At 40.8% G+C, this 18,762-nt stretch overlaps 1 protein-coding gene across 1 annotated transcript in view; it reads right to left on the reverse strand.

Annotated features, from left to right (window-relative positions):
• The window catches only part of FRAS1 (Fraser extracellular matrix complex subunit 1), a 416,963-nt gene that overhangs the window by 314,431 nt on the left and 83,770 nt on the right, over positions 1-18,762 (reverse strand). The gene's annotated exons all lie outside the window — the stretch shown is intronic.

Raw genomic sequence — 18,762 nt, forward strand, 5'->3', positions numbered from 1 at the left:
GGGGCTTGATCTCACGACCCTGAGATCATGACCTGAGCTGAAACCAAGAGTCAGACACTCAACCAACTGAGCCACCCAAGTGCCTCTCTTTTTCCTTTTTAATTAATTAATGCATTTGAAAAATGTAATGCACCGACCACTTTCTAGACCTCTGGATGGTCTTTTTAATATAAAAAGCTACAAGGAAAGTGAAAACAGAAAAAAAAAAAAAAAGATACTAAGTAATAATGCTCTCCCATAGCCCATGCCCAGAACTAAAGACTACTCACAGAACCCTGCACTGTTTTGACCCAATTGGTAGAAAACACACACTTTTTAACAGAAAGACTAAAGAGATCATTCGATAGTTCTACTGAAGGTAAGGTTACTCTTTACAGGGTCCAAAACAACACATGGGCATACCAGTCAAATACCAACAGAGAAACAATGCAATATGTTCTCTGGGCTTGGCGAGGACATTCCTGACGGGTCTTGCTGGAAGACGGACCACTCATCTGAATGTGGGACAATTTCAGGCGAGGCCAAAACAATCCCTACACAGAGACCAACAGTTCCCACTCTCCCTCACCCTATGATGGTTACTATGCTATGATAACAGCTTTGTTCTTGTGATTTAAGGCTTTGCTCCCTTGGGGAGAAAATAACCCCTGGGGAAAAACGAGAGATATAAAACTTAGAAACTGTGAGGTCTGTGCCTGTGTCCACACCACAACATTCCATCTACTGCTCTTATCAGCCCATGAAATGGCACCTACTGAAGAGGTCGATGGCCTCCCTATGCCAAACCCAGTGACCAAGTAAGGGCATATCTGGCTTGACTCCTCCACAACTCTGGACACTACCAGCCTCTGTCCCTCCCTCCATGGCTTCTACACCACCACTCTCTCCTGGTTTCCCTCCAGTCTCCAGATGCTCTAAGTCTCCTTTTCCAGCTCCTCCTCTTCTGTGCACCTCTCCCAGTCTGAGTCCCTGTTCCTCCCTTCTTTTAATTGTTGCTAGTGAGTCCCAAGTCATCTCCACACTGAGCGTCAGACCCATATGGTTCTCTGCTTTCTGGGCATTTTAATTTAGACATCTGCAAGTATCTCAGATTCAAGGTGACCCAAATCAAATTTGTTGTTGCTCTCTCTAAACCTATTCTCCTCTTGGAATCATTTTGCTGGATAGTATCATCATCTACCTAGGGGAAAGTACTGAGACCAGGGAGGAGGTCTACCCTTCTGATTTGCCAGGTTACCTCTTACTCATCTTCCCAGACTCAATGCTGCCTCTCTCAGGAACTCTTCCTTAACCTGCCTCAGTCTGGGTCAAATCCCACTCCTGTGCGCTCCCTATATCCCCTCCATGCGGCACTACTGCAGTGTCATGATTGGAAAACAACAACAATGACTTGGTGGCCTTGTCATTCATTCTCAAAGGACCCTGACCTTTTATTTTATAGCCATTCTTAGGAATGGCTTAGGAATACAATTCTACGGTCATTTGTGTAATTATTAAATGTGTGTCTCCCCTACTAAACTGGAGATTTCATAATATTAAGAAATATCTATCTTCTTCAACACACCCATCAAGACACTCAGTGCCTGAGACACTATGCTCAATCAGTTATCGAATGAATGAATGTTTACCTACATATCTCCTCCACTAGACTGAGAACCCCTTAAGAATAGGAACTGACTTTTATCTCTATATCCCTAAGTGCCTAGCACATAGTAAGCACTTAAATATTAGTTGGTTGAATAAGTTAATATAAATATAGTAGTATCACCAGTAGTCAAAGAGTGAGCTTCATATATGCAAGAGTGTCTGTTAATCAAATCTTTTCAGCTGCATTTATCCACGGACGGACCTGCCAATTGCACAGCCTCCTGGCACTAGCTGCCTATCTCCCTGTGCCTCCTTGGGGTAGCTACTGTTTCCAGGATTGCCAGTGATGACAGTTCTATCCATTTATCTCACAAGTGGCTGCCTTCAATGCCTAGAGACATACGAAAGGTGTCTCTTAATACAATCAGGTTTTATTCCACCTCTGGATGAAAGCAAATTCCTTGAAATAAGTTATTTGGATTAAATGAAGATCTGGAATGTCTCCTTTATTTACCTTCTTTGGATTTCTGTACACACAACACGTTCAAAGTTTATAGAGATGTCATTTGAAATATAGTTTCTGGAGCAGGGCAAGAATCGCTTTTCAAAGCTCCACATTATAGGCAGTTTTATGCAACTAAGATTTTTAATGAAACACTTCCCGCTCATTCAGGGAAATTCCACTTTCTTTCATCCAAAGCCTGAGGAGACTGTGAGCAATGTTTCAGCATAACACGCCTCACTACCTGCTGGCACTTGATATTAAAAAGAAGGGGCCACCACAGGTGCTTTTTCTATGGAGAGCCAGATGTCAAGAAAAGGCCCCCAAGGCTGAAAGAATGAGAAGAATGCAAATAACCCAAGGCAGCCTGAACTGATGATACACTTTCAGACGGTGCGAACAACTGTATTTTCCCACCTCCGTTCTGTGTCCTGATTCTAAGTCACATTCTCAAGAAGTTTTCCTTTGCTATGTTCACATCTGGAAAAACAGAATGTGGATTTAAAAAAGAACACTTCACCATTCTCTATATTTCTACACACTTTGCAGATAAGTGCTTGGCCTCATTTGGTAGATGGGAAAAGTGAGATACAGGAAAGTGTCTTGAAAATCAAATCCCGGGTAGTTCCCAGGGAAATATTAGTCAATGCTGCGAGCTCTCCTCCCCACAGACATTTGTATATCAGCAGTTATTAAGGGATGGGAACTATCTTTTAATGAGCACCTACTGTGTACCACGCCCTATGTAGGTACTCCACACAGTGTATCTTATTTAAGTCCCCAAATAATTCCCCCCAAATTCATGTGGACGTGGAACCTCATAGTTCTACCTCATCTGAAATAGGGTCTTAGCAGATGTAATTAGTTACATTAAGATGGGGTCATACTGAATTAGGGTGGACCCAAAATCCAATAACTGGTGTCCTGTAAGAAGAGGTGAGGACACACAGACACACAGAGAAGACAGCCATGAGAAGATGGAGTTGGGAATTAAAGTTATGCTGCCACAAACCAAAATACCTGGTGCCTGGAAGCTGGAAGAGGCAAGGAAGACTCTCTTAGAACTTTCAGAGGGAGCATGGCCCTGCCAATTCCTTGATTTCAGACTTTTGGCCTCCAGAAATGTGAGAGAATACATTTCTATGTCTTAAGCCAGCCAGTTGTGAAAATTTGTTATGGCGGTCCTAGAAATGAATACGAATCCTAGGTACCATTATTGCCATTTTACTGATGCAGAAATGGGGGATCAAGGACATTGGGTCACTTTCACATAGGAAGTAACAAGGCATGCTCGATCCAATACCCATCTACATGGGGAAAAAGGTTAAAAAGTTAGGAAAGCACCCCAAAGGAAGAAGGTGTAAAGGATAGAGAGAATGCTGAATTCCTTAACCTGTAGTGATAACAGACCAGGAGTTAGAGGTGCTTGAACACGATCTCAAGTACAGTCATTCCCAAGAGAGCCACTCCTGAAGCACACAGTCCCCAGCGGTGATGCAAGATCCAGAAGTTCCCAGTTGACTTCATCTACGAATGGCTGTTTGTTTTTGCTTTAACTCAAAGAACAATTTTAACAATGAAACTAAACAGGTACAGCAAGTGAATGTTAAGCATAAACCAGTATCCCCAATCACTTGGTGGCACTTGTCTCTGGTGGCTCATGATCTGCCATGGCCATAGTCAACTTTTAAAGTTTTACTATGAGCTACTGACAGTGTTTATTTCCTCCTTTTATAAATTTTAAAATATTTCAAATACACTGAAAAGTATGTAGAATAATATAAATACCCATGTACCACCACTTAGCTTCAATAATTTTTAACATATAGACACATTAACTTTTTCCCTTATCTTTTATTTTAAACTATGTCTCCTCTTTTGATGAGTATAAAAAAGTGGCATATCACTCTTTGTCTCCCCTGTCCTTTGAGGTTCTAACCTATTCCCACTATGGAGATGTGTAACCCCCTGAATGACAATTGTTAGAATGGGCATAATGAATTCTGGTTTCAGCAAAGCATGATAAAGGTCCTCTGTGATTTGATGGGGTGGATAAGATGACCAGAGGTAAGAACCTGTTGAATGACAATACCCACCAACGTGAGTTAACTGAATGGTCTCAATCTGGAGAGGGCTCTTTACTGACCTGCTGAAGGGCCTTTCCCTTTTTCCTATCGTATTTACCCAAAACTTGGACGAAGGCTTAAAAGTATGTAAGTTAAAATTCTATTCAACACATTTCATTCTGTCTTGCGTTTGGTAAGTGTTTATATTCCCCATCCCCACTACACTGTAAGCTTAGTAGGTGTACCCTTCTGGAACCTGGACCAAGTGCCTTGCATATAGCCGGGAGTTCAATAAATGACTCTTGAATTAAATTGTATCATATGAGGACAGGCTGCAGAAACTGGGAATGCACAGCCTAGAAATGAGGTGTCAGAGAGAAATGACGGCTATCTTCACGTATTTCAAGGATGATGAGATTTAAGCTATGTAGGTCTGGAGGGAAAAATTAAAACAACTAGTGAAAGGAACAGTGAGTTGATTTCTGCCCAGTGTAAGGAAGCTCTTACTAATAATTATGTCCTATGGCAAAGGGAATGGGCTGAGTTTCAGATCCTCCCACTAATGGTTATAGAAGGCCCTTTAGAGAGGACTCCTAATCTAACTAGAAGAAAAAAATGGATATTCTCCTCCAAGACCAAGATTTTATGATGTTCTAGGCTTCCTAGTGTTCAGTCCTTTTTCTTAAATTACCAATTTTCATAAATGTTGATACATAAAGTAATGGTATCTCAAATATTATAATAGGAAGATACCTTCAAAAGCCAAAATTACTTGTTTCTGAACTAGGGTACAACCAAACTACAGTTGTTACCCTTAACTCAGTTGGAGTCAACATAAAAATCTCCCTGATGGCCAGTGCAGTGTTTGACATACAATCCTGAGTGGCTGAGGTCTTAATCTTATTGACTTGCAAAATAACACCCACCAAGAGACAGTAACTTAGCATCTCTCAGGGGTATAATTCTGTCCCAGGATTAAGAGCCTGAGCACAGGAGTTCCATTTAACCCTGTTGTCAGCCGACACAGGTGGCCTGGATGAATCACATCAGCAGGCTCCTGGGTCCCCTGGCTTCCTTTAGAATTTGGCCAAAAGTAAGGCTCAGCAGAAGATTAGTGGAAGGATAGAGAGTGAAGTTATTTATTTCCCTGCCTTCCTCCCCACTGTGCACCAGCGTCTGGCCACATTTCTCATCTGAAGACCACAGCTCTCCAAGGACAACACTCTCCACAGGCCAGCTCTGTCTCAGGTTCCAGTCGCAGCTCCCTCCCCTGGCCCTTTCATACAAAGGAGTAATGTTAGTTCTCTGCTATAACTAGCCCTGGGGGACTGCACCATCCTTGTGGTTTCCTTACGAAATGCTCTGCTTTCACTTTTGAAAATAAGTCCCTTAATCTCTCCCCAAATTACCTAATTTAAGTGCATAGTCTGTTTCCTGCTGAAACCCTGACTGACACAGCCACACACCAGTCAAGACCAACACACAGAAGGGTCCCATGGAAGAGCAAGTATGTCCCTCGTTTGTGGTGAGCACAAGGGGGAGGTGTTGCCACCCCTACACTATCAAAGGGTCTGCTTGATTCTCTTCAGTCTAGCCATGAAGGGACAGCAACAGCACCCAGCAGTAGCACTGGAGATTATAGTCAATCCATGAGAAAGTATGGTTTTCTTTTAAACTATGAACTGAGAGACAAAGGCAGTTTTTTTTTTTACTTCAGAGGAAAATAATCTTCATTCCATCTGATGAGATTTAAACAAGAAGCCATGTGGCTTCAAAAGTAAGATGGCATTCTTTTCTGGTTGATATCAGAAATGGCTCCACCTTTTTAAGCTTTGAGTTTGGACCACTTAAGGTTTATGCTGGGGACCCGCCATCTTAGTTTGATATATCCAGTTTCCAATCCACCATTTCTTCTTGGTCCCTATTTGGCCTAAAATTCCTTTGTGATGGGCATCGAAGATTGGTGTGGCCTCTAGAAAGCCAATAGTACAATATTAAAATGCTAAAAGAAACCAAAGAAAGAAAAGGGTGTGTGTTTGGGGAGAGGATGCAGTGGAGAGCAAATTTCTCTCTCTCTCTCTCTCTTATTAGCTCTCTGTTGCAATAGCTGAGCAGGTAAGAGTGCAAACAGCCTCAAGCTCAAATCCTAGTTCTAGCACTTACTAGGCAGCCAATAACCTTGGAGACACTACTTAGTCACTCCAGCCTCAGTTTTTCTTTTGTAAAACAGAGATGATGATTCCTACCTGGAGAGGTTGTGAAGATTGAATGAAGGTTAAGTATTATCATAGACATATAGGCTTAGTTTTCCCCTTGAGGGTTCTAAGAGCTTGAATTTGTGGAAATGTACCTGAATTTGTCCATGTGAGGGATGTCAGAAGAGAGAGGACAAAATGGTATAATACCAAGGAAGGCAAAACAGGGAAAAGCAAGAATCCAAGGGCTGACAATGTACAGGGAAGTGCTCACCACCAAGGGTACAAACACTAGAGACACAATGTATATAGAGCACCTCACCCAGCGGCAGGCACACAGTAGGAGTTTAATTAATGGGAGCCAGAGGTATTAATACTAACACTGTCCAATGGGAGATCCTGCCTTTCCCCACAAAAATAGTCCCGAGGCAACAGGATAAGAGACCAGGAGCCTGCTGAAGCGTCAGGCTGGGACCAGTGAAGAGAAGCTGCCTGCATTTGCAGGAAGTAGCAAAGGCTGATTTCAGCCTACTTCATCTTTCTGCATAGAACCAAGCCCGCTGAGATCCAATAATGAAAATCTTCAGAGCACATTACTGAATACAGTAATGCCTTTCTGCTTCAATAATACTGCAGCCTATGCATAAATGTAATGCATTATTCGTATGCAGCTAGGAGAAAATTCAGTGATTTACATTTAGGGTTAATGTTTTTGTTCTCTGAATGAAAACATCCATTCCGACAACAATTCCTACACAGGTATTCCCACTTCAAGCACACGGCTCAAGACTGTCTTCTCTTGCCTGAGACTTCTGACCTAATTCAGCTTTCCAGCTTACCAGATTTAAGAGAGCCTGGTTAAAGATTTATAATCCTGTCATCTTATCCCCAAGACAAATTATATTCCAGGCTACTTTAATGTCTGAAGACGACCAGTACTAGGCAGCCAAATACTTGGCTTATCTTAATTGTGAGACAACTGGTATGCTCAGCATTTTTGAGACAGCTGAGTGAATACACCCCTTCTATCTTTTCCCTTCCTTCTGTATTAGTTACATTCAAGACAGATAACCACTCCTGTTACATGAAAACAAAGGCCCTTGTGGGGGTGGGAGGGTGAGGTGGGCATGGGGCCTATGCTGACTGCCCTCATTGGCAGGGAGCATTACTATCCATCAACTGTCTTCTCATTATCTTCTCTTCAGACACATATTCCTCTTGTATATTCAAATGGTAGTCAAATCTGTGTAAGCAGGTCTCACAATCATACCAAATATGGGAAACATGCTTTGAGATAAGTATGTTTGCCAGGTCCTAAATTAACAATAAGGTATTTTATGCGACCTAAGTGGACCATGATTTCTTGTAGTTGAGAACATGAGCCAACACATTTCCAAGTGGAAGCAGAGAACGCAGCAGAATTCAATTTACAGAGAGCTCCTGGGACACACGAAGCTCATTCAGAGAAGCTAAGCGTCAGAGATTGGTCCTAAAAATAAAAGAAGCTGCTATTCTGATCTCACAGATGCAGTTGTACGTTCCACTGGAACATGGGAGACACAGCAGACGCTGAGGGACATGGTAATCAAGAGTTAGTCACGTAGCACCCAGTTATACCATCTGTACAATGAAGCTGAGTGTACATAGTAACCAATGATAATCAGTAGTAAGAATTATTAAGCACATTGACAATAACAGGGTAATGAAAATAAAAATATTTTTATTACTTCAACCAGCCTGTCATTTTTATCCACTAAGGCTCTCCAAAGCCATGTTTTAAGTAAGGAGCACTTTTTCCTTGAAAATGGTTTTTAAAGACTCTAACAGTAGCCCCCACTAGGATTTGTTGGTTCTCATCACTAGTGAGTAAACACAGTCCCAACTTTCTGCACTTTATATAAAGATGTGGGTTGAGTAAGAATGAGTAGTAATGAAGTATGCAACTACAGTAAAAATAGCCTACGAAAAGTATAATTGCAAGACCTATATCACTTTTCAGTTTCAATTCTAAGATGCTACCTGTGTTCAAAAGACACGATAGCTCCTCTGGATGGAAATGTGGGAGCTCTCCAGTGATTATAAAGGATGGCAGATGTCAAAGCAAGGAGACTAAAAGAGAGGAAGGAGTCCCAGGAATAAAGAGAGTCTGGACCTCACTTCCCTGCAGTCCGTCTGTGAGGTGTGACAGGACTCCTCTAGAGAGAAATGGCTTTAAGTTCATGGTGCCCTAGACAGAGGGGACCACACACAGTCCCAGGACAGATGCCCATGCTTCAAGGTTAGAGCAGAAAGAGCAGAAGACTCCTAAACCCAACCAGCTTGGGGGAGGGGGGAACAACAAGAAGGGGGTGGAGTTATCTCCCGGCAACTGGTTTGGACTTAAAACAGAGTGGACCATCTCCTTGAAGACTTAGAGAGAACTAGCTGTGTGTCAGACCTCAGATTGTGACAAAACCCCAGGACAACAAAGGGACACATCAGAAGGACTTAGGGTAATGTTGTTCTATCCACCTGATAGCACAGAGACTCATCAGAAGCTGGTTAGAGTTCTAGAACATAAAGTCGGTGTCTGGTACCCCTAAACTGTGGACCGAGACTTGTAGCCATCTTCTAAAATAACATTTCACAATGCATTTCTCTTTGTTGGGTGTCACGGATAAAAACGGTGCCACCAACACAGAGATCACAAAGGCAGTTTTGTCATATGGACACTTCTAAACTGAATCCCAAATGATTACTTGAGGAAAAGTACAATTTTAAAACACAAAGGGGCCCCAGAGGGTTTTTCTTTATTTTTTTAATTGAAGTATAATTATCATACAATATCTTATTAGTTTTAGGCTTACATCATAATGATTCAATATTTTTATATATTATGAAATGATCCGCACAATAAGCTTAGTTACCATCTGTCACCATGCAAAGTTATAATACCAAAGAGCTTTTCAGTCAAGAATTTCACAAAAGAATCTTAACAGACTAATGTTCTTCAGACTACTCAATAGAAACAGACATTTTAAAAGTGGTGATGTTAAACATAACAACTTTTCTTGAATGATTCTATTCAATTAAAACAAACAACGACAAGTAGGACTCTTGCTATCAATGCACTTAGCCGGGAGATAAAAACTGTAAATAGAAGGGCAAGGAATGTGCAGTCCGAGTGGGCCTCATGCAAGCAAGCAGATGGCAGTCCAAAGGGGAGGACAGCGAGGTGTGAAATGCAGTGGGAGGATGAGGTAGAGGGAAGACAGGGGAGGGGAGAGGGAACACTACAGCACCTAGATGAGAATTAAGCCAAGGCCCATCTTCAGCACTAGAGGAGGCAGCATTTACGATGTGCCTTGAAGGGTGAGTAGGGTTTTAACCAAAAGAAGGAAGAAGCCTACTCTTGACTCGGGAAATAATGAGAGAAGGAATGGTCATGGGAAAGCACAGATAATTTGCAGGGTTACGTACAGACACAACTAGAAAGATGGAGTGGGCCACGTTACAGAGGTGTGTAAGGGCCAGGTTGAGGATCCTATGTTTCATTTGGTAGGAAACAGTCAAAAGAATATGGAGGCGAGAAGGAGCAGGATGGAAGTTAGACTTGGGGAAACTTCAAAGGTCATGGTGATGTGCTGGGGAGAGCAGCCGGTGGCAGACGGGAGGTAGTAGTTTCACAGCTGTTCTTTCTCTAGCCAGAAGGTGACATCAATATTCTAGGCAAAAAGGCCTAGCCATGTTGAGCAGGGTGGTGGCCCTAGGCATGTACATGGTGGTAAGAGAAACTACAAGGGGAGTCCCTGTGGAATCTGGAAAAGCACTAAATGTGGCAAAAGGTGGGGGGGGGGGGCAAGAATAACTTCAGCTCCAAAATATTTTGTTGATTGAAAAAGAGAAAGATGCAGAATTCTAAGCATAGTATATTACATTTACATAAAAGAAAAATACTAAAACATCATATATATTTTGCATGGGTTTTACAGGCATATACAAAACACATAAAGAGGGGCACCTAGGTGGCTCAGTCGGTTAAGTGTCTGTCTCTTTTGATTTCAGCTCAGGTCATGATCTCAGAGTTGTGAGATCAAGCCCCGCATCGGGCTCTGTGCTGGACATGGAGCCTCCTTAAGATTCTTTCTCTCCCTCTCTCTCTGCCCCCCCACACCCCTTTTCTTAAAAAAACCAACAAGAACAACAACAAAACAAAACAACAACAACAAACCCTAAAGAGGCAGTAGAGAATAGTGCTTAAGTGGAGCCAGAGTGGCTGGGTTCAAACACCAGTTTTGGCAATTGCCAGCTCTGTGGCCTTGGGCAAATGACTTAATTTCCCTGGGAGGGGTGAGGCGGGAGAGCATATAAAAAGCAGAGATGTGAAATTGCTCTAGTGTAGGGATGTCTTTTTTATTAATAAAATACAGTTTATCAACAGTGAGTGTCCAGCTGAGGTTCAATTTCATGGTTTTCAAGGTGCCACATGAGAGCAGAAAGAGGGCCACGCAGGTTCAAGCTGATGGTAGGCAAGTAAAGGCCCACAGGAAGTCTCTCGATGATTAAAGTGGCAACTGGTTCACTTTGAACTTGAATGTGACTGAGGCTGGTAGACAGGAAAGTCAAGACAGGTGTTAAAAATGAAAAGAACTGAGAGGAGAGTGTACTGGGGTACTGGAAGCCAAAAGGAGGACAGATTGGTAGTTTAACATGAGGGAGGGAGGGAGCGACCTGGGACAAAAATTCAAAAGCAGAGTGATTTCAACTGATGATGCAGTGTGGCCACGGGGGAGGGCCACGGTGGGGTGAAAAGTCACCGAGGTGTGAACATAAAAACGGTTAGGACGGTGTCAGAGTTGATCACTACGACTGTTCTTATCTCTCTGAACATCAGTCATCTCTATTACAAAAGACAGGAACAAGAGAGAAAGAAGGCTCAACGCAAGCCGACCTTATAACATTTCCCAAAGGTTTAATCTTTAGTGAAATCCCCAGAGTGAGGTTTTTCTTTCCTTTTCTGGTTCGCTTATTCAACAAATAATTACCGTGCAAAGGAGTGTACTATCTGTGGGGAATGCAGATCAAATCTATGGCTCTGGCACTTAAGCGGTTTACAGCCTATCAGAGAGTATAAGAAATAATTAGCAATTTTACAAGACCTAATTAACAAGACAACAGGCGATGTTACAAGGCAACATGAAATGAAGTGACAAATAAATGATATGTGCTTACAGAGGAGAAACATCACTGTTGCTTGTTGGCTATCCTTCCACCTAGCCATTTAACAAAGATTTATTGAGCAGTAACTATATGCCAGGCACTGGGCTAGCTAGCTAAAGGCGAACGGACACAGACCCAGCCCTCAGCCAAGGGGGAAGAGAAGGACAGTAAGTAAACACACAAAGAAATGGAGAAATACACAATGTGACTAAGTGCTAAGAAGGAAAAGAACAGGATGCTTTAAAAACAGAATAATTGACAACACAATTGCGGGACCTTGGTAGCTCAAGATGGCATTACAAAATGCCTTAAGAAAGCACGTGGCAACATTTTGTTGTATTCTATTAATCAATTGCATAGTACATGCAAGACTTTGAGCTCTATATATTAGCTCTAATCCTCAAAATGAGTCTTGTTTACATTAACATTATCATTTCATTAGCATTTTATGAACAAGTAAACTGAAGCTTAGAGAAGTTAATTAACTTTTCCAAGGTCACAGTTAGTGAATGGTAGTGCCAGAGATCTCGTGCTGTTTCCACGATGCCATGCTGACTCTCAACTCAGATGGTGTCTGAAGCTCCTCTCTTTCATTTGTGAAAATAAGTCTCTGAAGAAAAACTTTTTAATATTAATACACTAATGACTATTGCATTGAAAAATAGTGCCTCTACATAGCAATAGGCATGATCTTTTCATAAAAGAACATTGCTTGCACCTCTGCTGATATTTTGCCAGCATCTCATCCAAGTTGAGAACCTGGTAACAGCTAATAATAATGATGATGAAATGTAATAACCAGAATTAAGTGGGTACCCACTATATGCCAGACATTGTACTCAGTGATGTCCAGGCATTGCCTTTTTTAATTCTTTTAACAATCCTATGAGGCAAACATTACTGTCTCCATTTGAGAGACGAAGCAACCCGACCAAGGTGACATCACATAAGTGGCAGAGGAGAGATTCAAACTCCAATATGGTATACTGACAATGTCATCCCCTGCACCAGTCTATGAATGCCACGAGCCATAATTAGCTTTGTTGTGGGGAGAAAGAGCAGAGGTAAAACAATTTGCCAAAGATAACGTCGCTAGTGAAAAACAGACCCAGGGAGGGAAATTGAAATTCCCAGCTCCCCATTCATTTCCTAACCTCAGTAACATTGTTTGGGCAAAGAAGATGAATCCATGATGATTGAAAAAAAATTACTTAATTCATTCCTGAATGGCTCAAGTCAATTGTACTCAAGGAATAAAAGGGCAGCCTGCAGTTCACAACTCCCATGCTAGGCCTGTTGGACTTTCAAAACCCCTCTTGTAGTGCATGCAGCAGTCCCAACCTGGATCATAATTTACATCTAAATTTCCCAGTGAAGAGCTGCCAACAGTAGTAAATTGACACTGCCTGGTTCCTTCTTTTATTCTCTCTTGCCAGACATCTTACACACAAAGCACCCTCACAAGTTCTAACGAAGTCCAGAATTAACCAGACTCAATGACCCCAGGGGGAAAACATCTCCAAGAATCTTTTAGCACTGGCCTGGCCTCTTTATCAAGATCTGCCTCAGTCACCAGAGGAATTCAGCATGTGCCACAGATGGGATATTCAGGAAACACTCCTATCCACCATCCTGGACAAGAGAAAATGATCACCGGTAAATGAAAAAAGTAAGACAGCAGTCACAATATTTTAAGAGAAGCTAAAATTACTCCCAGAAGAAAGCTAATATGGTGTAAGTCTTAGCCAAAAAATCCAATACTCGGACAAAATGAAAAACTGTAGTGGACAGTAATAAAAGTGTCACACTGAGCATTTTGGCCACGCCTACTCAAGGAAAAGACAATTTGAGGTTTCAGATTAGGTTTATATTTGCCAAATCGTCTTACAGGGACAAAAAGCAAAGATGCTATGTAAAACCTATTTTTGCCCTCCCTGGTAAATCCAGCCTTCTTGAAAGAGTAGCTGAGGGAAAGGAACATTCAGACACTGCCGTGCGTCTGAGGGAGCACTGCAGGGAAAACGCAGAGGACAAAGAGAAGACATGTATGGCACGCCTTGGATGGGAGCTGGAGTGATGAACTCTACCTTGTGTATCATTCTATATTTTCTCATCAAGAAACCACTTATTAAAAAAAAAAAAGAAGCCACTTATCAAGCACTTAGTGTGGGCAAATGTCACTGTGATATATTCTAAATAGGTTGGAGATCCATAAAAAGCTTGGCAAGATAACACATGCACATAGTCATCACTAACTTTTTTGAACTGGTATAACCTTTATCGACTACATAAGAAAACAGAAAATCACAAAAATTAGAAGAATTGCCTCAAAGAATCATGATACATCTAAAACATAAAACACATAAGAAACCTAATGCAGCATCAGCACAAACACCACGTGCACCATTACAACCTGAGTCTATTAGTGCTGAGAGAATATTTTTAAAGTATCAAATGTCCCCCAATATCAGGGGATGTTCCCATATTACAATGACTGCCCACTGCATCAACTTGCTTATCCAACTATGGCATTGTGGTTAATAGCATAGGCTCAGATTGCCTGCTTCAAAGCCCAGCTAAGTCACCGCCTATCTATATGAGCTTGAAGAAATCACTAAAACCATTTGTGCTTTGGGGTTTTTTTATCTGTAAAATGGAGAAATACACAGTATGTAATGCAGGTGGGTTTTGTTAACAGTTAAAAGAATTATACCTAAAGACTTGGTTAAGATCTGGACATATAGTAAATGCCAATTAATGCTACCTATAATAGTACTAATCATTATTATCAATAGTAACCATTCTTATCAGTATTGTTGTGATAACTCTCTAGAGCAGAGCTGGCCACCTACCCTGGATTGCCTACTTTACTCATAACTATTACAGAAAAAAAATTTTTCTATCTTATTTGAGTCACTAAATAGTGGGGTCTCTGTGATACATTAATTTAGCCTATACCACAAAACAGGTTTATTACATGGTGTAACAATGCTCTGCTTACGTGTGTGTTTACTCTAGGAGACTGTGTACTCCCTGAAGATGAAGAGTCTCATTCAGACGGAAGAATGTCAATGAGTGTTTATGGAACTCAATTTGGTATCAAGATTAATGTCTGTGGACAGAGAAGAAAATCTGGAAAACCATTCTTTAGCTACCTTGATTTTACAAGTAAATATATTACTTACTGTATGAGTTGGAGCAGACTGCATTGATTAAACAAATAGACCCAATATGTATTGCATGACACAGAACAGGCTTTCCTGTCTTGTCCAGTTAACAGCCCAGGGTAGACATTCCTGTTTGAAAGAGGCATTCTGCTCCAGGCGATCATTTAGGAACACAAGTTGGCAGCAGTTCTTACAAGTCTATCTATGGCTTCCCAAGTCACCCTGGAGGTGGCCCACCAAGACAGGCAGAAAAGTAAGGAGAAGCACCTAGTGAGGTTTTATGGAACAAGCCAAGTAGTGGTACATGTTTTTCTACTCCCATGAGACAGACTTCATCAAATGATGCACCTGCCTGCAAGAGGAGATGTAGGAAGGGGAAATGGGTTTTAGTGAACACCGAGCAACCTCTGCCTGTGGTTGAAATCAATGCCATTTGCTTTACTCAGAGGAACCACTACCTAAAAAGAGTTGGCGAGTGCTGAGAAAATTAAACATCCTTGTGAGAATAGTTTTTATTTACTCAAAATCTATAGTCAAGCTATCACTTTTTCCTAAAACTAGCAGGAAATAAGTTTTGAGGTTAATTATTCATCAGCCAACTCTTGGTTTCCCTTGCTTAATTGAAATACCTTTTGCTCTCTTTGTGTGTATAAATATAAGGGGTGATCAAAAGGAAGAAAGTCAGATTAGTCTGGTTCTAACCACTGACACCGCATCTTTTGAGGCTTAGTAGACAATTCTAGCCCACATTTGCCTCTTCTTTTTCTGTGTCCTGTAGCTCTTACAAATCTCCATCCAAAAGAAAAAATAGTCTTGAAATGTTTTCTGTTTTAATATATGAGCCTTATTTGCTTAACCACATTGCCAGATCCTCAAGGGTATCTTTTACATTATGTTTCTCTGGAAAAGTGAAAATGGTTTTATAAAATACAAAGTGCCTTCAATATAGTCAAGTGTTATTGTTTCTTTTGCATCTCTTTCAGTGCCTACACACAGTAGTAGGTGCTTAAATAACCAATTAGATCACTCACGGGTTTAACAAAAAGTTAGGGCTCAAAGGGGCCTGTAACTCAATTAATTGCAAAACAGGCCATCATTCTTCACTCCTTGCTGTTTCCATAACCTTTCAATGAGACTTTGGAGTCTATTTCCCCATCTCTTGAATGTGAGCTGGCCTTGCGATTTGCTTCAGCCAACAGAATGTGGCAGAATTAACAGGCTTCAAGAGGCCTTGTGTGTATCTGCTCACACTCTTGGGACACACGCTTTGGCAGAGAGAATTAAGCCCAGGCTAGCCTGCCGGATGATGAGAATTACGTGACACTCTCATCGTATTGCTCAGTCAACAGCCAGCCATGGGCGAGAGGTCATTCCAGAAGAGCCAGACCGCAGCCGACACAGGAGCCGACTACAGAAGCACAAGCAAGCCCAATCAAATCAAGCAAGCCTGGCCCATGTTAGCAGGACCGCCCAGATGACACATGGATGCCTCATGGGTCATAATAAATGCTTATTGTGACACTGATATTTTGGGGCGACCTGTTACACAACAATAACTACCTAATACGGACCTTTAACTGTTACCTACCACAGCCCTTTATTTTGCAGATGAGTAAAGAGAAGCCTCAAAGAAGCAAGTCATAAAAGCAGACACTAATAAAGCTAGGTTTACAACTCAGGTCTTCTAATTTAGCAGTTTTATGTACTTTCCATGAAATCATTTTGCTTCACTTCCAAGATCTTTGGAGTTTCTCAAGTCAACAAACATTAGGGTGCAAAAACAGCTGGATACTAAGGCATGCCACCTGTAGGATTGTGGCACCTGTTCATAAGGTGAGATAGTTTAAAACGCACTGTTAACGTTAAAATACTATAAAAGGGAAAGATGTTCTACTATATGCCAGGGACATTGAGGGAAGTATTTTATAAACTTTTGTTTCATCAAAAGAAAGGTCACTAGGTCAGCTTTATCATACCTTTAGCTCAGAAAGCTCTGATGTTTACCCGGACATTAGCTGCTATTCAAAAAAAGTAGAGGAGGGAGGGTCAGGATTCCAGCATGATTAATGCTTATCAATTTTTAGAGCACCAAGAGAATTACCCTAGAACTCGTCTTTTAAGTTTGTATCCTGATTTAAAGGACTGAATGTGAGAAGGACAGAAACCTTGACCTTTTTTTTTTTTTTTTTCGGTAGATTCCCATGGCCTACCATTGGACCTGAATGAATGAATAATTAAATGAATCCTAAACAGAATTTTAGGAACAGATTCAAGAAGAAAGGAGTTTTGAGAAAAAACTTCAGACTGACTTTAGGCTGATGAAACAGGAAAATAGATGTTACTTTTTTAAAGACCCATTGAAAAAGAGGACAAAAAGAATAAGAAAAATATTATAAACCTTTCTAAAAGGAAAAGATATTAACTAAGGTGTACCCATATTTAAACACAATTTAATTAAAATACTTTACTTGCTTAATAAAAATTGAGATTTTAAATACCTTTGGATTCCTTCTGTAGAAAAATGGTTATATGGAAATAATTTACCATTTATATAAGGCATTATTTCAGGTAAGATTTGTTTCCCTTTAGAACAATTTAAGTACTAAATTTATACTAGCATTTTAATAAAATAAAAACCTTTTTAAATCTCTTCTTATATCTTTCTTAACATTTCATGAAATTTAAAAAGAATTAATTTTATTAATTGATCATAACTGCAGTTTCCATTCCTTATGCTATCTTCTTTAATCTGTACTGATTCAAATTTTTTATTGCTCTAAACAATTATGACTCTAGAAGTACAAACATCACTCTAAAAATATTCCTTTTATAGTGTTTCAAGGAGTCCATACTGCTCCACCCTCTCCAATGGAAAATGCTGAATGTACCATACAAAAATGTTCCTGCCTGCCCATCCGTGAACCCCATTTCTGCCTAAAACCAAGCTATTTGCTATGCACCATCCTATCGCAGAGCACTGATTTAACATTGGACCTTAGGAACTCTAACCTGAATTGGCCCTCTTGCTTTCTGTGCCCAGTTCAGGAACCTGGATCTGTCTTCAGCTTCTTGGAACTCAACTCTTAATTCTAGTCAGGTGGCCAGTGCAATCCCCATCCTCCAGATGGGGGCGGTGAGAGGTTGGACAAGCAGAGCAAAACCTCTTTCTGCTGCCATCTTTGTCAGATGTGACCATGCACAACTCCATTCACATCCTTATTGAAAATGAATTAGAACTTCCACACTGCCCAGGTTGGAGTGGAAGGAGCGGGGCGGGGGCCCAACTTGGGCGTTGCAACAGTCCAAGTGTAAAGGCAAAAGGTAAGTATTATATTGTGTTGTACCTTAGGATGAATTTTTCCAAAGAAGCAATAAGAAACCATGGCATGGAGTGCCTGAGTGGCTCAGTCGGTTAAGAACCTGCCGTCGACTCAGGTCATGATCTCAGGGTCTTGGGATTGAGCCCCCAAGTCGGGCTCCCTGCTCAGCAGGGAGCCTGCTTCTCCTCTCCCCTGTCCCTGCTCAAGCTCTCTTTCTTTTTCAAATAAATAAATAAAATCTAAAAAAAAAAAGAAAAGAAAAAGAAAGAAAGAAAGAAAGAAAGAAAAGAAAAAACAAAGAAACCACAGCACTATAGAGCAACCCCAGTAGGGGTTACAAAAATTTGTCAGTTAGAATGGAAAGCTCACTTTCATTTATCATAATTTAAAATATTGTTCCCTTGGCAGGGACAAGAAACAAAGGAGTGTTCACATTCTAAGTGCCAAACAACCTTCAGAAAGTGCCCACAGCTTAAAACCAATCCCTAAATTAAGATCTCTGCTAATAAAACAATTATAAATATTACCCACTTTTGGAATAATTAGGTAACTCAATTTACTGATCCTTGAAATATGTGAAATGTTTTACCCTAAAATTTAATTAAAATGGGTTTTTTCTAAATAGTGAGGAATACTGTATAGATCTTTTAACAATAAGGAGAAAAAGACAAAATTCTCAAAGAATGAGAAATGACGTGAAAATGCACATCTATATAAATAAGGGTC

Source organism: Ursus maritimus, unplaced genomic scaffold (assembly GCF_017311325.1).
Source record: "Ursus maritimus isolate PB19 unplaced genomic scaffold, ASM1731132v1 scaffold_8, whole genome shotgun sequence".
Classification (NCBI taxonomy): Eukaryota; Metazoa; Chordata; class Mammalia; order Carnivora; family Ursidae; genus Ursus; species Ursus maritimus.